Raw genomic sequence first — 26,776 nt, 5'->3', positions numbered from 1 at the left:
AGTGATGTTTAATGTATTTATTTATTTATTTATTTATTTGTTACCGAGCGGGCTAGCGGAGTGGTAGAGGGCTAGTCTTGCATTCGGGAGGTCCGGGGTTTGATCCCAGGGGCCGGCAATTCTAAATGAGGTTTTTCATGGTTTTCTCAGTTATTTTCAGGCAAATGCCGGTAATGTATCTCTTGAAAGTCCGACCATGGACGGCGATACTTCCTTTAATCCTTTGATATGTGTGAGTGAATGATGTGTAATGTCTTAAATGTTTGTGTTGTATCGGAGGTGGCCCTGGCATAGAGCTGATCCCTCATCCGGGGAGGCCCTCCATGTCCTTGTGTGGTCAAAAAAGTATGTGTCAGTGAGATTCTGTTGCCACTGCAGCTGAGAACGGTACCTCCTCCTAAATACACGTCACATCAACAATCTGCCAATCACAATTTTCAGCTTTGTCGCCCATAGACTGCTACAAAGGTGAGACACTCACTCTTAAGGTTCCCATTACTTATTTCACATGCCGAAAACGGTGGCGCGGCCTATACCTATCACTAGAGACCGGATTTTTATGTAATATCAAGGTGTGAAATATGTACATATTTATGTAAGAAAAATAAGCTGAATATGTACCAAAATATGTGCAATCATGAAAATATTTAACATCAATATCTGGCAGGTATAGGATAGATAAGACTCTCCAGTTGTGATTTCATAGAGCACCCGACTTTTTTACCGCACACTTGACACATTACTATTTTTCCATTTGTAGTGAAAGCTTCGTTCATCGCAATACTGTAAGTACTAAAACTAGAGAACTGAGTGAAATGAATGACACAACAGTACTGCAAGCACTGTTTCGCTTTACTGGATTAGGAGAAAATAGGAGATGTGGGACACATGCATTTTAGCTGCTCCCTGTAAGAAACAAAGTATCTACTAAAACCTCAAACTATAGGCATTTACAAACTGTTGTTTGAAAAGTGGCATTCCTGTCTCATTCAGAAGGATAGGATTATTCCAGCCGAGAACCATACTTTCTAATTGTTCGGAAAGTCCCATTTCCGTATAGGTCCACTAAATTTAACGTAAAGAGGTCAAGTAATAATCTGAAAAGCTATTTATTTTAATCTTTCAACATCTTTCCAGTTTGTTCCTTTACTCCAGCTTCTTTTCAAAAGTCTGCTACTTTATTGCGGCTCATGTCAGATTTGATACGGGTTTTCCCTGGAAGGATTAGGAAGAGGGTGGGTAAGGTTGCAAATTGCATGGGAATGGGTTGTTAAGACGTGTGCAGAACAATTATAGTTCAAGACAAATCAAGTCGTCCACGTCCCACTCCACCGCGTGAAGGCAACGCTACTTTCTGAGTAATTTTTTACAATAAGATATAGTTGTATGAGAAAGATTGTCTTTTGTTTACTCATATTTACAGTGGGCGGTATGGAATGAGTGCCTCTATTACTTTCTGGAACTAAGGACTCTATGTTTCGTCCCGAAATATATCCTTTCTGGGGCAGGTGAAAAGGCTTTTTAAATCTGTGTATTCAAATTGTAAACTTCCCCAGCAGAAGTTTCCCCCCCCCCCTTTTGGAGAAGTAAAAATGAATAAAACCCCTAAATATATAGATTTATGTAATACCAAGCCATAATATGTAATGTGGGGTAAATATGTAAAAATATGTAGTATAAAATTTTAATATATTAATGGTAATTACAAGATTCGCAAAGATTTCTTATTTATATACTGTTAGGTTGAAAGGAATATAATATGTAATTACATAAAAATCCGGTCCCTACCTATCACTTCCTGCCACGCGCATCTTACCCCTTAGCTGCTGCGAGCGGATGTTGCCCACAACACACTCCCGCACTGCTAGGCTCTGCTCATTCGCTTCTCTTCGTCCCCAACCAAATGTACTGGCTAACTACAGATTCCAAACACGGAGTATACATTCAATCACTGCCATTAGACCGATTCTCTTTTGAATATTTAATATAATTTTCTCAAACTTCGAAGCTGTATGTAACAAACAAGTAGCTTTACAGACTTCTGTTTATTTTCCGAAGCTTAATTGTTGCATCATAACAATGCAACCATTCGTTTTCTTTTAGTATTTATTTATTTAATCTGATAGAGATAATAATTATCATCAGGCTTTCTCTACCCCTCAGGGGATTACAACTACAATATTAAGAATGCAATTAAAACTATAATTACAATTAATATTGAATTTACAATTGCAATAAAAACTAAGTACTAAAAGATTACATTGATTAATAAAGGCTAGACAATTTATTGTAGAACTGAAATACAAATTAAACCTAGAGTAATAAAATTATATAGTGATGAAATTACCGGAGATTGAAATATTTTATGCTAGAATAAGATATCTATTTACAAGAAGCCATGTCTGAGCGAGTCTCAATTACTGACCAAGTGCCTAGTAAATTTGCGTTTGAATTCAATTTTATTTCAACAGTCCCTGATGCTAGCAGGTAGCGAATTCCAGAGTCTTGACAGGGCTATTGTGAAAGAGGACGAGTGTGAGGATTAGTGCGTATAAATAAATCCATTTCTTCACACATTCCATGGCTGTTTAATTCATCTTGATTGTTTAATTTGTTTAGAAAGTGTGTTCATGTCAACTATGTTAGTTAATTTATAATAACTCTAGGCACCAATTCTTAAACGGTTGTCCGCAGACTTCTGAGAGTCCCAAAGCTAATGGTCAGGGGTCTGCAAGTGAATTTTCAAACTAAAATTGTATTTATTTTATGCTCGATCAGGTGTTTCACCAATCAGAAAACACCATTGTAGCAATATGAAAGCGCAAGTATCGATTATTCTCGGATATGCAATCGAAAGACAACTAGCGAAACGTCACGGAGGCTGGAAATCCAATACTGTCGCTGAAGGTTATGTTCTTTTACTATAATAATTAGCGTTAATTGTAAATAATATTCAAATAAATTAAATTTGTCATCTCATTTTTCGATGTCTAAATCAATTTCAAGGTTCTATCAAGATTTATGTTTATTTTACTCTCTAGATTATATCAAGGTCAGTGACATTTGTTCCTCGGAAAAAATCAATACTTTCGCGTCTGCGCACATATCACAATTTACGAGATATTGCACAAGGTCATTTCCGCTCCCCAGTCAGATAAGAATAACATGAATACTTATGAATAATTTCAAGTTAGAAATATGGTCGAGCATAAAAAGTCGTATGAAACTTGCCTATAATGGTAATTAAGACGCTCGTATGAAAATTATGAAACTCGCTTGCGCTCGTTTCATAAACATACTCGCGTCTTAATTACTACCATTATAGGCTCGTTGCATAATGTACTATTATTATGAAAAATATGATACAAATTCCATGCAATCCCAGCAGTAATTGTATCATAATTGTCATAAAAATGTCGTAGTTATAACGTCTTTATTATTAACGTGCTAATATTTGCAAAGTTTGTAAACTAATTTTGAATTTCTAACAATTTATGAATAACGTATACACATGAAAATATTTTTTACCTCATATTAAGGAGAAGTATAAAATCAAATTAAATATTGTGTATAAATTGTTTCCACTTTTCGTTGCGAACTTATCAAAGACCGGACTACTGAGGATGATCTCTTGCATCGATATATTGTTACAGGAATTACATTTCTAATGGTGTAAAAATTTGTTACGATCGAGTGAAGCCCTGTAGCAATTTATGCGCATACTGGAACTTGTTTTCATTGGTTCTCAACTGAAATTGATACTATGATGAGAATGCAACTTACACCGTTCTTCATTAAAAAAAAAATAAATCGAAATGAGCACAAACTACTTAACGTGAATGCTTTGTTTCTGTATACGGTATTAATGAATACGCTCTTCTATTCCAGTTTTTCTGGCCTGTATCAGAGACATTGCTGAGTTCAGTGGAGAACATAGAAGACTTCAGTCTTCAAAGCAAGAGAGAAAAAAACTCCGTAAGGTTAGTTCTTAGTACATATTAAAATAAAATTGATTATTCATATTCTTTCAAGAGAACAGAAATATTGTAGCTATAAAGACATTCACTTGACGATATTCGTAACATGACAACGAGAATATTTTTTTTCCGGTCATCATAATTTATATTAATTTAGTGCAACTACATCTGATTTAATACAATATTATTCAAAATGAAAGTGACTTAAATGATAGTAAAGTTTTCCGAAATTAGATTTATATTTTCCGAAATGGAATTTCCTTTTTATGAAATTAACTTTACATCTTCCGAATTCTATATTACTATTTCCGAAAGTGAAATTAGTTTCTCCGAAATTGTATACACCTTCTCCGAATATAATTGAACATTTTCCGAAATTGAGATTGAAAAAGTAGTAGACCTATGTATAAATCTGTGAGCTAAAGCAGACCACCAGATGGCTGAAGAGGATTCCATAGTGTGGCGGCGTACACGAGCAACACAATCGATACACAACTCATTCTATCACAGTTGATCAGAAAGCCTACTTGAGCTGGAGTACTTGAGAATTTTTGATGCACCGCCCGATAAACACATGTACCTCTACGGCTACTGGCGAGGAACGTCACAGAGAATCTTTCGTTTACTAGCAGGAGTCCTCCTGATCTGTCAGTAGATCAACGCCCATCGATCGTCCATGTCCAGCTAGGGAGATAGTCGTTAATAATGTACAGAATAATAATGTTAAGTCCCATGCTGTCTGCATTGATATCACCGAAGGTCATACTCTTTACACTGAAACCACATTTTTAAGATATGAAATTAAGATAAAAGTGGAGTGAAATGAAGAGTGTAGGTGATATGTAAAGCCCGGGTAGATTTAACTGGGTAGATTTACGTAAGAGTTTATTAGAGAAAAACATGTTTCCGTACATTTTAGGTCGGTAGGGCCAATTTTTATTTTGCCTTTTTTGTCTGTTTTACTTCCGTTGCTTTTTTTAATGCCCTATTTGGTCTTTTTTTTCATTCTATAGATATTTTCTGCTGTTATGTATAAATTAAAAATAATCAGTAAAGAAGAATTTTGTACGAATTCTGTATATATTAAAAATATATATGAAAATCATTTTTATTTTATAAATGAAGCATCTGTTACTAAAATTAAACTAAATTTTTGCATAATGGGAATCTCTATTGAGAATCCCACTCCATATAAATAGCCTACATTTAAATTATTTGTGGTGGCATGCCTACAAACCATCCCTAAGCTACTCAGTCGGCCGAGAGGGTTGGTGGACCAGTTACTGCTATTGTATCTCACACCGGAGGCAGCTATAATCTTTTCGCTGTAAGAAAAATCCTAATGTAAACAATAGCACGTGACTGAAGTGAGGCTTCATTGGCCGCTGTTTGGCGCCATAGATTCTCAGTACGTGTTCCCGCCTACTGTTGTACATTCTGTTTCATGTTAAACATTTCCCGTTACTCGTCAAGTAGGCCTAATCTCACTACTATGCATTCGTTTGCTTAGGAAACACATACTTTATAATTACTGTAATTAAATTATTTTAATCTTAGGTGTAAGGTCAATCGCTGCCGGACAAAGATCGTCGGCAGAATTTATGACGAGACGGTCCACAACAGCGTCAGTTGTCTCTTCCAGCTGGAACATGCGGTCTGATTGACTTGCTCTGAATAGATAACGTTGGATTCAACTCACTTAACTTTGATATACATTTAAGACTATTTGTTTTTCTGCACTTTTGAGAGGGTTTCCACTTTTATTATTAATAACCACACACACCGAGGATGCAGAAGCCATACTACAGTACCACGTGCTTACGTGAACAACTACGAGCTCAGGAGACGCCAGCTTGTTACAAGAACAGACTACCTCGGTATTACTGTTGGTATTTATCCGCGTTCATAGTATATAACAAAATATAAAAGTAGCTTTTCTTTTACATAGCGTATTACATATGAGTGAAGTTATATGTTTCATTGTATTTAACAACTAGAATTCAATTTTTTATTTTCAAATAATACAAGATTATGGTTTCCAAATACGAACTATATTTTCCTGCGTCATGTGAGTGTTTCGACTGGGAGCCAATCACGGGTATGACAGCAACGTGCTTATGTTTACATTAGGATTTTTCTTACAGCGAAAACAGTATAGTTTGTCTTGTCTGAGAGGTTCAGTTTCTACAGATTCTAAGGAAACAGTGGAGAGAGGAAAAAATAATGACTTCTCTGCTAGGTCGAATCGTGCGAAAACAGTATAGTTTGTCTTGTCTGAGAGGTTCAGTTTCTACAGATTCTAAGGAAACAGTGGAGAGAGGAAAAAATGACTTCTCTGCTAGGTCGAATCGTAAGTCTATTAAAAGCGATTAGCAGGATTGGCACATTAATTTGCGCTGTTGTTACCGATAAAAGTCCATTCACAACAGCATGTTTTAAGTATGCTCCAATCACTTTGGTGGATATAGAACGATCCTTTTTCTTGATGAAAAACATTCTCTCTGACAGGCGGCTGACTAGAAGTAACAGTTGAGAACTTGAAAAAAAAAACATCTTATTTAGGGCATGTAGCCTAACAAAGAAAAGTAAGAGTAAATACTGAAATGTGATACACAGGTTTATTAAATAGCCTATATTAAATTACTATTTTGATGATTTTACTGCATATTTTTTTGCAATTTTTAAATGCCTATTTTTATTATTTTACTGCCTATTTCCTGAAATTTAAGTACCTATTTGACTGCCAATTTTATACATATTCTTATAGGTCCTCTGTCACAACTATGGATTTGTGGTTAAAGCAGGAATTTCGTTTTGAATATTATATCGTATTACAATGCTAGACAGAGAAAATATTTATTTTGTTGGTCTATTTAGTTTTTTCCGATATGTTTGTACATTGAAATAAAGTATACTAGTTGTTTTCATAGCTGATCGAAAACTTTTGACTGGTAGTATATATATATATATATATATATATATATATATATATATATATATATATATATATATATATATAAATTAAGGTGACATATATTTATTTAGTCTGACGAGTTACTCCCTTGGTTTGAATTGTAAGCTAGTTTAAATGTAGTTCTGTTTATAAGTATGAATAAGGGTGTAATTGTTTGTCTTATTTGAACTGTTGTGTCAGTGAAGTTATGGTTTTACAGTGCAGTGAATAGTTTTGGTCAGTGATAAGTTATAGTGTCAATGAAATGTGTTCTATAGTGTCAGAGAAATGTGCCATAGTGCCAGTACAGTGAGTGAGATGAGAGTAAAGTGAAAGATTCCAATGTGAAACTTGTGTAGAGGCTATACATATATAAGTTGAAATGTAAAATTAGGTTGACTTATTAATTAGGTTATTTTATATATTATTGTATTGTGCATTCTAATTGTATTGTGTATATAATTGTATTGTGTATATAATTGTATTGTGTTATCTAATTGTATTGTGTATTGTAATTTTATTGTGTACTGTTTATATTGTGTGTACTACTGCCACCGGATGCTTGCCCACTTGTAGTGTAAATACATACATACATACATACATACATACATACATACATACATACATACGTACATACATACATACATACATACATATGTCAGTGTTAACAGTGATCTAAAACTGTTGTTGAAATTGCCATAAAGTCATAAAATATGCGCTCTTGCATATAAATGACATATATAGGCCTATAAGTCTAAAATGTAGGTAGTAGGCCATTGACGATGCAAAGAAGGAGGGTTCGGCCAGCGCTGTAGATCGGGTCTCGGCATAGCTCAGATGGTAAGAGCCCTCAGCGCGCCAAGCTGAGGGTCCTAGGTTCGATTCCCGGTGCCGGAACGAATTTTTCTTCATTAATTATAATAACTGTCAATTTTAGCCAAAATAAATGCCTGAACTTTCGGGCTCTAGTGATTTAATAGTGTAGTGTTAAGGAGAACTCGAGAATTTCAGGAGAAACCCTGATGGTCCAATCTTGTTCACAAGAAGAATTACTGCCGTCAACGCCGGGTATAGAACTAGAGTTAGCCGACCGCCAAGCCCACGGTCTAGCACTTAGCTACGGATGACTGTTGAGGAACATCAAACAAAACAAACGCAAAGACGTCGAAATTTCCTTTAGTCTGCACGAATATCCACGTGTAGGAATGTTACCTCTACCATATCACGATTTGGAATGCATACACGTGCTAAGTATAATATGAGAGGGCCTGCGCTTGAAATGTGTTGCTTTTAATAACAGATTTGACAGAAATGTGTTGAGCATTAGCATAAAATCGAAAGTGAATGTGTCAAGATTGGCGATTCTGTGGGAAGTGGTATCACTTGTCCATCTGAAGATGTCATTGGCGTGTCCTTCGATATAGCTCCAAGCAGTGTTTTGGTGGGAACGAGCGGGCTGCGTGTGGACCCAATAAATATTCCAATCTCAGACTCGGAATAATGCAGGCCTCCCAAAAGTTGCTGGTTCCAACTCCGGAGATGAGCATCGCGGCATAAAGAACTAAAGTATTTTCTGGACGAGACTCTTTGTAGAGATTTGCCATTCCGTCCTGTTCAGCATGCTTTACCTTACTTAAACATAGCACGAATTTTCTCCAAAAATATATTAAATAGACGAACAAAATTTTCACCACTCATTACACAAATCCTGCTGAGTTGATTACTTATTTCAGTTGACAATAATCATAAGTAGAGCCCGGATGTTTAGGCATTTATAACAGTTAAAATAGGCAGGCAGAAAAGGCAATAAAACGTAAAAAAGACACAATAAATTCTGAAAGAAGTAGTATACATTTTAAAACGACATAATATATTTTAGCAACAAATTTAAATTATATCAACATGACTCACATTTTTACTTCGTAGTTGACTTATAAAATAACATTTTTTCGTGATTAATTGTCTTTTCACAAACCTTGCGTAACAAAACTGTTCCATCGGTTGAAAAGACATGAGTATAATCGCCGCGGCTCCATGCTTAACATGTCGGCATCATACAATAACGTGCGGTGTGCTTTTAAAACATAATTTTGCCGACCGATTGTTGCTCTGTAGGTTTCACTCTAAGCGTCACGTCTACTTCCTCGATAAGAATAAGCACTAGTTTGTTATATTGTTAAATGGTTATTATTATTATTATTATTATTATTATTATTATTATTATTATTATTATTATTATTATTATTGTTAAATATACGAGTATGTTGACATTCTTAACTTTTAATAATAACTCTTTAATAATAATTTTTAATCGCATAATTATCTTAATGTTCTTCCTCAGCACAAGACATTGCAACCTCGGTTTTAGTCCACGTGGATTAGACAAGTAGGTGTCATTTTATAATGGAAACAGCTTATTGGTTGCGACATTGAAATTGAGGCGAATGATTGGAGCGGCGACACAAGAAATTGACAACAATAATACAAGTAAATTTCAAAGACCTGCCGAATGTTACTCACGAGGCCGCTCAAAGACCTGCCGAATGTTAAGCATGAGACCTCGGCGATAATACCAAATTCACTAACGTAAACATGAAATTTACTTTTCAATGATTTACTGAATTTAGGCATTCTAGCTAACAGATCTTATATCTTCTGTCACCCAACAATAGCTGACTGTTCTTCACTCGAATTTCTTTATCCTACAATAATAAACGCGTGTAGCACGAAATTGTAACAGTAAGATTTGAAAATATGAAAGCAAACAATTGAAACTACTACGTGACCACTTCTATGAGAACGGTCTTAATTTAAAATTATAAAGCTGATTGTTGGTATCGTGAAGACATCACAATATATTTTCTGTGGTTTGTCGATCATTATTCAGATTACACCAATAGTATTAAAGCACGATTATTAGCAGATTAAGCACAGAAATAAATTACTTTTATTTACTATTGTTAGTAAAGTGAGTCATTGTTTCAAATATTTAAATGTCATACACATTACATTACAATTAACTAGAAAATAGCAAATAAACAAGAAATATTGCTTTAAAAAGTAAAAAAAAAGGCATTTATTATTGAATTAGTAAGAATTACCTTAAAAAGGCAAAATATGTAAAATAAAATTGGCCGTGTCACTTTGATTTTCCCCAAATCACATTTATATCTATGAAAATAATGATTTACTTTCACCCAGTAAAAAAAGGATTTTGCCAAACATCCAGGCTGTAATAATAACACTGAAGTGTATATTATTATTGAAAATTTGACTTTGATTTTTCGTCTAGTATCATTTTCTTAGAAACTATTTTTAGAACTTCATACAATTTTCATACACATTGTTTATTAATAGTTTAATGCTGGTCGAGGTTAAGGTACTTATCTACCTTTGGGAGAACAATTTGCAATTTTTATCACACAAAATAAATCCCTCAAATATTTGGGGGGGGGGGGGAGGAAAGGGAAATTTTTAAAGGGAAAACTGAAATTTGCTTAATATTTAATATTTAGAACCGAAGACCCGGGTTCAATCCCCGGCACCGGAGCGAATTTTTCTCCTCTAATATTAATTGCTACCGTAACAGACGTATTCTGTAGGACCAAAAAATTGAGGGGCTGGGTGCAAGACAGGTATTTTAGAGGCTGTGTCCTTTTTGAGTAAAACGCTTTATTGTGTTCTCTGATCTTTTATGCATATGATCACCAAGTTGTAGTTCAATCCTGTGATCATAGAGGTCAGGAGTACCCAAAATGTAAAGGCGTGCATAGATAGCATTATTACGGTTTGAATTTTCAACATCAGTTTTCTCAAAACTTGCATTTGAGAGAAGCGTTTTTCTTGCACCCAGCCCCTCATTTAATCTTTACGTAGATTCTTCGAGCAACAGTCCATATTACTGTGGAATCCCGGTCACCAAGTCACTCAAATGAGTGAGCTCCTTGTATAATGACAGTTAACTTAATATAAAAATGTCAACATACATGTCGAACTTGAAATCAGGCCACAAAGGGAAAAGCACTGGAGGAGAGGGATTCGATCCGGTGCTATGGATTGAACTTCGGGGTAGCTCAACGGTTAGAGCGCTTGGTGCGTAGAACCAAGGACCCTGGTTCGATCCCCGGCGTCGGAGCGAATTTTTCTCCTCTGATATTGTTACCGGAACAGACGTATTCTGTAAGACAAAACAATTAATCTTTACGTAGATGAAATTTGTTTGTTTAGTCCTTGGCCCACAGTTTTTATGTTAGAACAAAATTTCTTTCACTGTCTTACTCCTAAAGGAACACAGATTAAGCTGCGAAAAGAGTTTTCCCCTATCTTATACCATTAAGGAAAATTTTCTCTTTCGACAATGTTAAATTAATAAGAAATAAGTCCACACCTGTGGAGTAACGGTTAGTGTGTCTGGCCGCGAAACCAGATGGCCCGGGTTCGATTCCTGGTCGAGGAAATTTATCTGATTGAGGTTTTTTCCCGCGGTTTTCCCTCAACCCAATATGAGCAAATGCTGGGTAACTTTCGGTGCTGAACTCCGAACTCATTTCACTGGCATTATCGCCTTCATCTCATTCACACGCTAAATAACCTAAGATGTTGATAAAGCGTCGTAAGATAACCTACTAAAAATAAGAAATAATGTGTATACAATTTTTGATCAAGTTCTGACAAACAGTTTCTGAGTAGACGAGAAAAAATACAAATTTTCAGTTATTTTTACTTCAGTTTTATAATTGTTGTGAAGGGAAATAAACTAAACCTACTGTATCAATCAACTCATCAGGGTCTGTGTAAATGCGTGGTGAAAAATGTTTGTCTATCTAGGTCTAATGCAGTCTTGAAGAAAATTAAATTTCATTTCAAGTATACTGAACAGCCGGAAACTTCTACCACTAATAACTCAATCGAGTCACTGCAGATTTCCCCTTAACTCCTCACTCCACTTTCCCCGGCTGAGACGAGTAGGCACAAAGTAAGCATTGTTCAGTGACGGATTGTATAAGGTAAACATAATAGTTTTTACGAGCTTTCGGGTCTCGCTGGTCGCCTGAAATCCATCTCTGAAGTACAGTGTTCACCGTGCATCTGTTAATAATAATAATAATAATAATAATAATAATAATAATAATAGTAATAATAATAATAACAATAATAATAATTTATTTATTTAATCTGGCAGAGCTAAGGCCAGTAGGCCTTCTCTTCCGCCCAGCCAGACTCTAATTCTAATTGAATACAATTGCTTACATAGTTATTACCAGGGAAAGGATTTATATGTAAATACATATTTACTTATAAAGCTAATATAATTTATATTTTGCATTATCTTTATGTTTCACAATGTGTAGGGTTGAAAAATCCTACTTTTATTTTCCATATTTTTCCATATTTTAGAGTTTAGTACATATTTTCGTTAATTTCCATATATTTTCCATATTTCATATAAAACAGTCCATATTATATTAGGTTTAACAATAAAACAAAACAAAATTCCATTAACTTTTAAAAATACATTTCAACAATAGAGATTTAAACACATGTTCAGTAATCCCTTTAACATCAGAGTTATTTGAAAATTAGCAGTCCTATCAACAATGGGAAAGTAAGTTACAAAACTGTATTAATTTAATTTAAAATTTTTAACAGACTTCAGTTGTGCAGCTCAACAGTTAAATGCCAGTCAGAGTACACATAGGTTCAGTTTTGTAAATCATACTATAAAGACGGTAAATATGCCAAAAGTACGTCATTCAGTCAATTTAAAATCAAAACTAACAAGTTACATTTCAGAATTTAAAGAAGATGGTTTATCAACTGACAATAAAATATTATTTTGTAATTTGTGTCAGCGTGCAGTATCATCTACACAAAAGTTCCTGGTGCAACAACACATTACAACTAGTAAACATCAGGCCAACAAACAACTAAATTCCAAGCAGAGACAATTGTTTTTAACACAACCAACAACATCGAATGTAAGATCTGAGTTTAACATCGACCTGTGCCGTTCTCTCATCTCTGCTGATATTCCTCTCTACAAACTAAAGAATAAGGTCTTCAGGGAATTCCTTGAAAAATATACTCAACATACAATCCCGGATGAGTCAACACTTAGGAAGACGTATGCTCCATCCATCTACGATGAGACAATACAGAAGATAAGAGATGAAATTAAAGATAGTTCAATTTGGGTTTCCATTGATGAGACTCCCGACAAAGAAGGTAGACTTGTTGGTAATATAGTTATCGGTTTGTTAAGTGAACAATATTCTGAACGAATTCTTTTACATTGTGATGTTCTAGAAAAGTGCAATAACAAAACTATAGTTAAACTGTTCAACGAAGCTATGGGTATCCTGTGGCCAAAGGGTATTATGTACGATAATGTGTTATTCTTTATTAGCGATGCTGCCCCTTATATGGTCAAAGCTGGACAAGCATTATCTGTTGTATATCCTAAATTGACTCATTTTACTTGTGTGGCGCATGCATTTCATCGTGTGGCAGAAGTGGTCAGAGACAATTTCCCTAAAGTAGATTTGTTGATTTCATCAGTGAAAAAAGTATTTCTCAAAGCTCCCAGTAGAGTTAACGTGTTGAAAGAAATGTACCCTGAAATTCCATTGCCACCAAAGCCAATTTTAACTAGATGGGGTACATGGCTAGAAGCAGTTGAATATTATGCCGAACATATAGACTCTATTAACAATGTTCTCCTTGCATTGGACTCTGAAGATGCAGTCTCAATTGATACTGCGAAAACAGTTAACTGTGACATAAGTGTGAAGAATGACTTAGCTCACATTCAGCATACATTTTCATGCATCATAAAAACGCTCAAAAGTCTCCAAAATAGGCACCTTTCACTATCTGAAAGTTTTGAAATTATAAATAGTACTGTGGAACAACTGAATCGTGGTAGAGGTAAAGTTGCAGATGCAGTAAGAGCTAAGGTGGACACTGTACTTTCAAAAAACCCTGGATATGAAGAACTACAAAAGGTTGTTGCTGTGATGAGTGGTGAATCAACAGTGAAGATTAACTTGGACTTATCCCCAGCAGACATTGTGAAATTGAATTATGTACCAGTTACTTCTTGTGACGTCGAACGCTCTTTTAGTCAGTATAAATCTATCCTCAGAGACAATAGAAGAAGATTCACTTTTCAGCACTTGAAAGAAATGTTTGTAACCTATTGTTATGGTAACAGACAATAAAAATTGTGTTTTGTTGAAACTACATTGGAAGATAAGGTACGTCCATTATATTTTTTGTTTAGTTTGATTAAAATGTACCAATATTTAACGTACATAGTCATTTTTTTATAATTTTAAGTCCATATTTAATTCCATATTTTGGTAAAAATCCATATTTAATTCCATATTTTGGTAAAAATAACTACATATATATTTACATATTTCATATATTTTTAGTCCATATAAATCCGTTCCCTGGTTATTACATTAATATCTAGACCATAAAACAACAAGAAAAATAAGGTGGTGTAAGCGAAAAGGACATGGGAGGTGGTGTCAGAGTTTCGTTTCACTCCCCCTTTGTGTCCAGGGCTGCTCTACCAAGTTCCTTAAGGAACTGAAAAGCTGCACTTTGAGTATATATAACTGTAAATTCCTTATGTTTCTGTTGAAATGTTATCTTCTCATTTTTATTAAATCCTTTACGGATTATATATCTGATAAACTCTAACATACTAAACTTGACTCTTACTTACCAAGCTTCAGTAGCCTACATAAATTATGACCAGTAGCTTAAGATTTTTATCTTATGCATCTGCTGTTGTATCAGGAAGGCAGATAAAGAAAATCAATGTCATGACGGTGACACATACTTTCATTATGCATTTTGTACAATTCAGTTCTAAGTAATATTGCCAATATTACAGGCTGGCAACTTATTTAAATAGCACAAGATGCAGCATTTCCAATAATGTATCATATCACAAAGTTCTAAAACGTAGGAATGCGTTTATAATGCCGCTCTCCATTTCAAATTTCACCCATCAATAACTTCCTCAACCGTTACACATCGGGCATAGATATATCAGGTTAAATCGATGTAGGCTAACCCAAACTACATTATCCTGAAGTATTTTACTTTACTCCTGAGATATTCTGTATATACTCCATTAAGGCCCAATTGTATAAAACTCCCTGACTAAAGATCAACTTTGATCGAAGATCGGAAAGTGAACTGAGTTCAGACACTTCTTCTATTGTACAAAACTTTTCTGCGATAAAATTACCTTGGTTCAAATGCAATCTAAGTTCACGTGAAAAGGATTTGGCAACATCGCATAAACAGGTGAAGTATGTGATGCGCGGGCCATGCTGTACAGGTTTGTTCAGTGTTGACAATCTAGCGACTTTAACTCTTTTTCAACGACAATTTTTTTTAGCTTTTATATTGCTAAAATAGGGATTTAGCGACCTTTTTAGCACCCCATAGTGACAAAATTTAAACTTTCTTTGTTAATAATGAGAAATCTAGCTACTTTCCAACTACTTTTTTGCGACTTTCCGTACACTCTGTTGGAGACACTGGTTTGTTTTGTGCATTGTGAATAATGGCGGACAATAAGAAAAAGATTGTCTGTTCTCGAAATTGTTATCATGTTATGGTGTTTGGTACTGCTAAACATAATAAAGTTTTATAGAACGACAATTTTCGTTTACTAATACAGTTAATTGAATATTTATGAATGTACCCATCATATCCATTAATAATTAATGGTTGTTATAAACAAATTATAATTATAGGTTATGTTATTTCATACTGCTGAACACGATAAAGTCTTATAAAATATAAGAATGTTTGTGTATTTAGGCAAGAAATTGAAAAACATATATGTATGTATATATATATATATATATATATATATATTTATATAAATGTACCTACCATATCTATTAATATTAATAATAATAATGGATATTTTATTTGCACAATCTGTCACTCGTATATTTCAAACAGAAAAGAAATAACTGAAGTTGGATCATCTAACTTAATCGGAGAAATTTCTTCAGTCAAAGTTGACTTAGTTTGAGACAAATTAATCTCAGATTAGACTTTATACAACACAAAATTCCAAGTTCAGCTAGAATGAGGATCAATTTAACCTCTGATCTAAGGTTGAATGGTTTATACAATCGGCCCTAATGTACTGCCTATTTTTAAACTTAAGCTAAAACTGATATAATATAACTGTGTCCAACATTTTGAAACACACTGTTGATTACGTCTTCACTAGTGAGTGCGTCACAGATCTTTCCAGTGACTGCTGCGACGTATGACACACTTCATACATCTTTCTCGCATTTAAGATCTCATTCCCTCCTTCACACGTTACAGATTTCCAAATGTTCTGCATTTAGCCTGACGTTATTTGACGCAAGCAAAGAGGACATCCATAGTTCTCCCAAAGGGACAGGTTTCCGATTTTTGTGAGGTATTGATTTAATTACGGAAAGTCAATTCTTGGACAGATTTCTCTCATACAATTCTGGTTCCTGTGTCTTTAGCCTTTATCAGCAGTTTATTTTCATCATCAAGTCGCCTTACTGACACGGGAAGCCTCGATAATCAGAATGGTAGACCAAATAAATAAATGAATTTGCAAGTAAAATAAATGAATGTAGAAATAAATAAATAAATAATGAATTAGTAAATAAGTGAATAAATAAAGTTAGAATTTATAAAACAATTGGAAATATAAAAATTGGAAATTTATCTTTTGAAGAGATGAAGTTCAAATATCTTGGAGCAACAGTAACAAATATAAATGATACTCGGGAGGAAATTAAACAGAATAAATATGGGAAATGCTTGTTATTATTCGGTTGAGAAACTTTTATCATCCAGTCTGCTGTCAAAAAATCTGAAAGTTAGAATTTATAAAACAGTTATATTACCGGTTGGTCTGTATGGCTGTGAGACTTGGACTCTCACTTTGCAAGAGAAACAGAGATTAAGGGTGTTTGAGAAAAAGGTGCTTAGGAAAATATTTGGGGCTAAGAGGGATGAAGTTACAGGAGAATGGAGAAAGTTACACAACGCAGAACTGCACACATTGTATTCTTCACCTGACATAATTAGGAACAAATCCAGACGTTTGAGTTGGGCAGGGCATGTAGCACGTATAAGCGAATCCAGAAATGCATATAGAGTGTTAGTTGGGAGGCCGGAGGGAAAAAGACCTTTAGGGAGGCTGAGACGTAGATGGGAAGATAATATTAAAATGGATTTGAGGGAGGTGGGATATGATGATAGAGAATGGATTAATCTTGCTCAGGATAGGGACCAATAGCGGGCTTATGTGAGGGCGGAAATGAACCTCCGGGTTCCTTAAAAGCCAATAAGTAAGTAAATAAGTAAGAATTTATAAAACAGTTGTATTACCGGTTGCTATATATATATGGTTGTGAAACTTGGACTCTCACTTTGCGAGAGAAACAGAGATTAAGGGTGTTTGAGAATAATTTTTTATTGGGTTATTTTACGACGCTGTATCAACATCTCAGGTTATTTAGCGTCTGAATGATATGAAGGTGATAATTCCGGTGAAATGAGTCCGGGGTCCAGCACCGAAAGTTACCCAGCATTTGCTCGTATTGGGTTGAGGGAAAACCCCGAAAAAAACCTCAACCAGGTAACTTGCCCCCACCGGGATTCGAACCCGGGCCACCTGGTTTCGCGGCCAGACGCGCTGACCGTTACTCCACAGGTGTGGACGTTTGAGAATAAGGTTCTTAGGAAAATATTTGGAGCTAAGAGGGATGAAGTTACAGGAGAATGGAGAAAGTTACACAACGCAGAACTGCACGCATTGTATTCTTCACCTGACATAATTAGGAACATTAAATCTAGACGTTTGAGATGGGCAGGGCATGTAGCACGTGTGAGCGAATCCAGAAATGCATATAGAGTGTTAGTTGGGAGGCCGGAGGAGGGAAAACTCCTTTGGGGAGGCCGAGACGTAGATGGGAAGCCTCCGTTATACCCATCCCTGTGCTAACCACACGATACCTCCGTACTGTTTGGATGATCGTTTACTTCTGCTGAGGCTTGTCGGCCTTGGCCTTTCATAGAATGTCGCGCCACGGACGGAAATAAGTGCATGTAACAAAATATTCCCGAAATCCTCCATGAACTAAGAACTTTGAATAATAGTTACGTCAATCGGCGAAGTTCAGTATTTTATCACAAGATAAGCAAGAGTAAAAACATACTTATCTCAACTAACCTATGCAATACGTTATGAAATCTTTCTGGAGCATAGAGATAAGTTAAATGGAATGGAGGTGGGTATGTACATAGTTACACTCGTATGATCCCTTCTTATCCACACTGGCTATTGTTAAAATAAATGTGTCAGTAAATAATATACAGTATTTTATCATTCAATATATCACGGGGCAATGAAACTGCTAATTTTATTTCTGATAAGTCAAATAATCCGTGATCACATACTTTCCTTTGTAAAGTAGCTAACAAAATTCCCACTGCTGGAAGTATATGTCTGTTGTAACCTTTACCCCAGGGATCAATAAAACAAACACGAGGACTGTCATCCATATACAGTGGGTTAAATATGAGCACGTTACACTTCTACCCATCATCGCATTCCTTTATCTAGAAGTTTGGCGGTGGCATAATCTAGAGAGTTTCTCTGACATGTAGGTGTGACGATTAAAAAATGTGTTACTTATGCCGCTTGTTGCCTTAGTTCATAAACGGCTGACTTTGCTCAAATTTTAATATTAATATATATCTCTGTAATATTTACAATTTTACCTGAAGAGTAATATTTACTTACTTATTTACTATATATTATTTTATCTGCTCATTTATTTATTTACAAACTTATTTATTTATTTATTTATTTATTTATTTATTTATTTATTTATTTATTTATTATTGATATAATATTAAAATGTATTTCGTTTGGCAACTTCAAAGCCATTGTTTGACTAAACAGTTAATGATTCGTGAGATCTAACCTAAACATTTATTTTGATTAACCACATAAAGTGATTAATACGAACACCGAAAACCGACCCAGACCCAGAAGATAATGGGGTAAGGTGACCAGTTCCTTTCCCTTTGACTACAACTACAACTCTTGACTCTACAACTACGACCCTTGACTACAACTACAACTCTTGACTATACAACTATGACCCTTGACTATGGGTACAACTACGACTCTTGACTGCAACTACAACTCTTGACTCTACAACTACAACTCTTGACTCTGCAACTACGACTCTTGACTCTACAGCTACGACTCTTGACTACAACTACAACTCTTGACTCTACAACTACGACTCGTGACTACAACTACAACTCTTGACTCTATAACTATGACCCTTGACTATGGGTACAACTACGACTCTTGACCCTACAACTACGACTCTTGACTCTACAACTACGACTCTTGTCTACAACTACAACTCTTGACTCTACAACTACGACTCGTGACTACAACTACAACTGTTGACTGTACAACTACGACTCTTGACTATAGCTACAACTATGACTCTTGGCTCTACAACCACGATTCTTGACTCTATGGGTACAACTACGACTCTTGGCTATACAACTACAACTCTTGACTACAACTACGACTCTTGACTACAAATACAACTCTTGACTCTACAACTACGACTCTTGACTACAACTACGACTCTTGACTCTACAACTACGACTCTTGTCTACAACTACAACTCTTGACTCTACAACTACGACTCGTGACTACAACTACAATTCTTGACTGTACAACTACGACTCTTGACTATAGCTACAACTATGACTCTTGGCTCTACAACCACGACTCTTGACTCTATGGGTACAACCACGACTCTTGACTCTACAACTACGACTCTTGACTCTACAACTACGACTCTTGACTACAACTACAACTCTTGACTCTACAACTACGACTCGTGACTACAACTACAATTCTTGACTGTACAACTACGACTCTTGACTATAGCTACAACTATGACTCTTGGCTCTACAACTACGACTCTTGACTCTACAACTACAACTCTTAACTCTACAACTACGACTCTTGTCTACAACTACAACTCTTGACTCTACAACTACGATTCGTGACTACAACTACAACTATGACTCTTGGCTCTACAACCACGACTCTTGACTCTATGGGTACAACTACGACTCTTGACTCTACAACTACGACTCTTGACTACAACTACGACTCTTGTCTACAACTACAACTCTTGACTCTACAACTACGACTCGTGACTACAACTACAACTCTTGACTGTACAACTACGACTCTTGACTATAGCTGCAACTATGACTCTTGGCTCTACAACCACGACTCTTGACTCTATGGGTACAACTACAACTCTTGACTACAACTACGACTCTTGACTACAAATACAACTCTTGAAACTACAACTACGACTCTTGACTACGACTACGACTCTTGACTGAGTACAACTACGATTCTTGTTTCTACGACTACGACTCTTGACCTCTTGATTGTGGGTTCAACTACGACTCTTGACACTGCGAATACTACTCTGACTCTGCGATTATGACTCTGAACGAGTATTGCTCTGTTTCAGGACTACAACGCTGACTCCGAGACTCACACAGTGATTCTTACTCTACCACTCAAACTATGACTCTTGATTCCCGACTATGACTAGCTGCAGAGCTATGTGACATAGTTTAGCCTACAAATTTTTGTTCAAAATACTTGTCTTAGGACATGGGTCTTTATCACGAAAGGGTAGTAGGGTTTACTGGTAAACAAAACTTCAAAAGTTCTAACTTTATTTATTAGAATCTAAAATCCTGAACTTGATTAATAGATCGAATGTTAAGTGTTGAAGGACTCCATCCCTCATCCTGGAAACAATAGAAACGACTTTGTCCTTGGTTGGCTTTGTGACTATTGACATAATTCCAGGTGGGCTCGCTTACGTGAAATTCGGAAAGGGGCAGCGTTATGTATGCTGCCCTCGTATGTTAGTTGAATTACAAACACTTCCTTAACTTGGAATTACGAGTTTGCAAGTCAGATGTGACGGAGTGCCCTCTCTCACCTTCGGGTGTCGTGTCTGGGCCACGTGTACTTCAGACTGTTCCCTTCCTAAGTCCACTGGATGTTGCAATGTCCACAATGCTGCAAAGGCCCTCCAGTGTTTGCTTGGTATCACGAATCTAATTAAATACAATATTCACATGTTCAATTCTGGCGCAAGGGGATGGATTTTTAAGGGGATGACGATGTTAAAATGTTCGTAAAAGTTGTAAGTGTAAATGTTGTAAATCTATTTCCATAATATATACGTTACTGTAGGCACGTTAACAGAAAAACCACAATTCCAAGTCACATAGTGTTGTATGCACTCGATATGGGTGTCTGGCGTCTCGTCAGCCCACGCGAGTTGTGTGGATATAAAGGGAAAAATTGAGACGGTGTCGGGTGGAGTTCCTGGGTAGCTCAGTTGTTAGAGCGCTGGTACGTTCAACCAAAGGTCCCGGGATCGATTCCCGGCCCCGAAACAATTATTCCCTTGAAGTTATTCTTTCTCATCCTTTATTTACTAAGCTTTAAAGCCAACAGCATTTGTATGCAGTTCACATCTTTTAGTCCTTAATATTTTGAACAGTTTAGTATAAAAATATTCATACCCCTCAACAAAGCTATTTATGTTAACATTAAAAAAAAAAAGGTAACTTTCACACAAACTTTTCGAATATTTGATAATGCCTTATCTGAAATGGTAGGGTTAAAAAGTTACCAACCTCTTGGAAAAAAATATTTTTGCAATTTTCTACTATACATAGTGTCTTTAAATCACTTTTTGCTCAGGCAGCCCAAATATAAGTCCACATATGTGGGAGGTATTTAATGGTTTCGCAGGGGTATATATAATGTCCACTGACATGGGTATTACGAATTTTAGTTTTCGTGTGATAATTTTACAGTAAACGTGTGCAGGTAATCTGTTATGTTCATTGTATACTTTCTTTCGGCTTTGCAACGTTTCTTATAGACGCGTTTTTAATTGGATAGCGTTTTATCGAATCATTTGCTCTTCTCATATTATTTCTTAATACGTACGCAAATTTTCTCCAATCCCTCAAATTAATTTGTTTTATACATTTTGATTACACAACTTTTAACACTATATCACTTCAGAAAACGTATTATGTGTCTTTCTCGTGTTAAATTTTACATTACTTCGTTAACATGTTTCAGCTTATCGGCCATCATAAGAACTGGTTGTTGCTGGTCTTGGCGCCTTTTGTTTGTGTTTCCTGTGGGGTTGTGTTTGTGTAGTGTAATGTGGAGTCAAAGAGTGTGTGTGTTCTGAAATTTAGTTGCTCTGTTGTTTTTGTTTTGTTTTGTTTGTTTGTTTCTTTTTCCGTCTTTTTATAGACGAAGTGCTATAACCGTTATAACTAATCTATAACAAAGATATATCCAATGGGTAAATTGGTACAAAATAAACATATTTTTAGTCCACTTCTGTGAGGAAACAGCATGCCTGACCATGAAACGAGCTGACCCCAGCTCAAATTCTTAATGGAACGAGTCACCTAGCAGAGGTTTTTTTCTGGGGTTTCCTTCAACCTATTAAGAGCAAATGCTGGGTAACTTTTGTCGCTGGACCCTGAACTCATTTCGCCGGCATTATCACCTTCATCTCACACAGACGCTGGATAACCATAGCAGTTGATAAAGCGTTGTAAAGTAACCATTTAAAAATAACCCTTCCCTAGTCGTATGAAGCAAGCGCTGCCGAAATGTGGCCTTAGATAAATTCACGCTACATGAGATCGGTGATTTTTTTGTGTCTAAGGCTGTGCCATTCTAGTAGGTTTACCTTGACTATTACACTCTTACTACGTCATACTACTTTTGACCAATAAAACGGTACGAAAGGACGTATTTCAACCAATCATGGCTGCTCATCGCACAATTTTATCGCATCCCTAGCATTTGTTTAATTTTATCGCGTCCCTAGCATTTGTTTAATTTTATCGCGTCCCTAGCATTTGTTTCTTTGTTTGCCAACATTTGAAACTGCGCTGGTCTGGACGTCAAAAAAAAAAAAAATATATATATATATATATATATATATATATATAATTACAAACCACTCCAGTCGATGCACAGCAGTTTCAAATATGACTCGCATTGGCATTCAAGAACAAGAATTAATAAAAATCACTGATCATACCTATGCGTCTTCTGAAATCCGATTTACAAATAAATGAAGAGCACCATTCGGAAATCCTGAATAAGTTGAATACACCATGTAGGCCTAAATCAACGAGTTCCACTTCTATTACGCACACGTCCAATATAACATCAATTGAACCACCAACCACATTCAAATTAGAAAATTGTACATTCAATAATTATTCCTTTTAAAATTATTCATTCGGAAATCCTGAATAAGTTGAATACACCATGTAGGTCTAAATCGAGTTCCACTTCTATTACGCACACGTCCAATATAACATCAATTGAACCACCAACCACATTCAAATTTGAAAAATTGTACATTCAATAATTATCCCTTTTAAAATTATTCATGTTTATTTTTTATGTCATCGTCGTTAATTAGAACTTTTCTAACACTTGTGTATATTAGTTAGGTTATGTTATAGCTTCTGCTATATGATATTATGGATAGTCACGTATCAGAGATTGTTTAATATTAAGATTTATTGAAAATCATCTGTCAAGTGACGTTGATTACTGGGATTCGGATAATTGAAGTGGAATGTTGCATTTTAATAAAAATGAAACAATCAACAAAGCCTTCTTGACTAGTAACATTGCTATCGTGTATAATAGATCGAGAACTTCTCGACGAGAAGGCATTGCTCACTACTGCCATCTAGCATGCATCTAGCGTAATATTTGTAATGTTGAGATGGTACAATAATACATTTGAAGACAGTTATATTTTCGTAAGTCAATTAATATTTTATTGTATTGGAGTACTTCGTTACTTCTAATCTTTATATACTTTCTTCTAATCGTGTAATAGTCAATTAAATCCCATTCGAGTTTAGATTTTCTCTAGATAAATCAAAACGTCTAGTGAGATTACTGTTGATAAATTACATAATGTCTGTTATGAAAGAGTCAATTGGAGCGAGAGTCAAGAGTCAGAGATTTTTTATAGCCTAGAGTTACCGTTTTTAAACTGCACGTAAGTATAGGTTACAAGATGAAAGAGTAGCGTGAACACTCACGTGGTAGTGGTGTCTTTAGGGGCCTATAACGCGAAGATATACGGTCTTACTAATAAAAACTTTATATACAGACGTTTAACTATTTTATACTTATACAATGAGTAGCTCGTTTATAAGTCGTGTGTAAATTCCTTACTAATAATCACTACATACGTCGTGTATAACAATATAACTGTTACACAGTTACGTCATAGTTTCGTCATTACTTCATTATGAAAGGTATTCGAATATCTGAGATTCTCTATTGCATCCGGTAGAGCGCTCTAGTGTGCCGTGTTAAGAATCGATAGTACAACTGGCTCTGATAGATTACCACACTATATTTTGGTCAAAGAGTACAAGCTACAGCAATAATATTCTACTTATTCTGTGCTCTTTGGTGTGTTCTTCTGTTGTTACAAGGCATCCATCATCATAAAATGACAGTCGATATGAACAGCTGTTAGAGGGGCGGCCATTTTTTCTCTATATACAACGATTAAACAAGGGGTTTCGTGTATATAACTACTGCAAAGCAATTCCCATTGTATAGTTACAGATTGTTTATACATCCATCGCTTATGCATGGTTTATTAGTAACGTTTTCTGTCTCAACGTCTCGTATAAAACTATACACGGTTTATTAGTAAGATCGTAATAGGATAAAGGTTGGTAACATTGTGATAGTTCTTTTTGAGAATTTATTACAATTTTACTGAGCGAGAGAAGGACTGATTTTGTGCAGAAACTTGTCCACGAACATTCCCTTAATACGTTGACGCAAAAAACCGATCTTCCTCTCGCTCAGTAAAATTGTAATAAATTCTCAAAAATAACTATCACAATATTACCAACCTTTACCCTACACCGGTTTCTCTACACTGACTGTTTGTACAGACAAACCGGAAGATAGTCGTGTGAGAATGAATTATCGACGGAAAAATTGGTCTGTAATATGATCTGTATTCGGCCTGTGGGTAGCCTAGCAATACTTGAATTAACGTAGACAAACTCGTGCTTGTGAAGGCGACAGCACAGTCTTCTGTCCTCCACAGTGGTGGGTGTGTTATCTATTTCAAATAAAGCAAAAAGTGATTTTGCTCAGGATTCAGGGATTTATACAGGCGAATTTATGAGTGAATTCATAGAATGGATAGACCATTATCAGCTGTTTGGAAAGTTAAGAGTAAAGAATATAGTAACCAAAATGAGAAAAATACGGCTTATGAAAGAAATTGAATTTAATGAGGATCTTGACACTCTTGTGTTAGTGTTAGCCTTTCTAGGAACTTATTGATTTGCTCATTACATTCTCTGTGATGCTGTTATATTACTGTTATCTTTTCTAAGAACTTATTCATTTCCTCATTACGATGTAACATTGTTGTGTTACTGTTAGCATTTCGTAAGTAGGCCAACTTATCAATTTTCTCGTAACGGTATCCTGTGACATTGTTTTGTTACTGTTAGCCGTGTAAGAACTTATCGATTTGCTCATTACTTTGTCCTGCAACGCTGTTTTGTTTCTGTTAGCCTTCCTAAGAACTTATCGATTTGCTCATTACAGTGTCTTGTGACATTTTTGTGTTACTGTTTCCCTTCCTAAGAACTTATCGATTTGCTCATTACATTGTCTTGCGACATTTTTGTGTTACTGTTTGCCTTCCTAAGAACTTATCGATTTGCTCATTACAGTGTCCTGTGACATCGTTTTGTTACTATTAGCCTTTCCAAGAACTTACCGATTTGTTCATTACAGTGTCCTGTGACATTGTTGTGCTACTCTTAGTCATTCTAAGAGCTTATCGATTTGCTCATTACAGTGTCCTGTGACATTGTTTTGTTACTATTAGCCTTTCCAGGAACTTACCCATTTGTTCATTACAGTGTCCTGTGACATTGTTGTGCTACTGTTAACCATTCTAAGAGCTTATCGATTTGCTCATTACAGTGTCCTGTGACATTGTTTTGTTACTATTAGCCTTTCCAGGAACTTACCCATTTGTTCATTACAGTGTCCTGTGACATTGTTGTGTTACTGTTAGTCATTGTAAGAACTTATCGATTTGCTCATTACAGTGTCTTGTGACATCTTTGTGTTACTGTTTGCCTTCCTAAGAACTTATCGATTTGCTCATTACAGTGTCTTGTGACATCTTTGTATTACTGTTTGCCTTTCTAAGAACTTATCGATTTGCTCATTACAGTGTCTTGTGACATTTTTGTGTTACTCTTTGTCTTCCTAAGAACTTATCGATTTGCTCATTACAGTGTCTTGTGACATCTTTGTGTTACTGTTTGCCTTTCTAAGAACTTATCCATTAGCTCACTAAGTATCCTATGACATTTTTTTACTGTTAGCTTTTCATAATAATTTATCGATTAGATTACAATATCTTGCGACTTTGTTTTGTTACTGTTAGTCTTTCTAAGAACTTATCGATTTCCTCATTATAGTGTCCTGGGACATTTTCGTGCCATTAATAAGTACTTATCGACTTTCTGGTTACAGTATCTTGCGACATTGTTTTGTTACTGTTAACTGTTCTAAGAGGTTATCAATTTGGTCGTTACGTTTTTTTACTGTTAA

At 35.5% G+C, this 26,776-nt stretch overlaps 1 protein-coding gene across 2 annotated transcripts in view; it reads left to right on the top strand.

Annotated features, from left to right (window-relative positions):
* Positions 1 to 26,776, top strand: part of nvd (cholesterol 7-desaturase nvd) — a 363,650-nt gene that overhangs the window by 250,893 nt on the left and 85,981 nt on the right. For both annotated transcript variants that reach the window (XM_069816745.1, XM_069816737.1), the window contains one exon: positions 3,889 to 3,980. The gene's annotated coding sequence lies outside the window, so the exon portion shown is untranslated. The remainder of the gene's footprint in view (positions 1 to 3,888; positions 3,981 to 26,776) is intronic.

This window comes from Periplaneta americana, chromosome 2, assembly GCF_040183065.1.
Source record: "Periplaneta americana isolate PAMFEO1 chromosome 2, P.americana_PAMFEO1_priV1, whole genome shotgun sequence".
Lineage (NCBI taxonomy): Eukaryota > Metazoa > Arthropoda > Insecta > Blattodea > Blattidae > Periplaneta > Periplaneta americana.
Note: the sequence above shows the minus strand (reverse complement) of the source record. Positions and strands in the feature narration are given on the sequence as shown.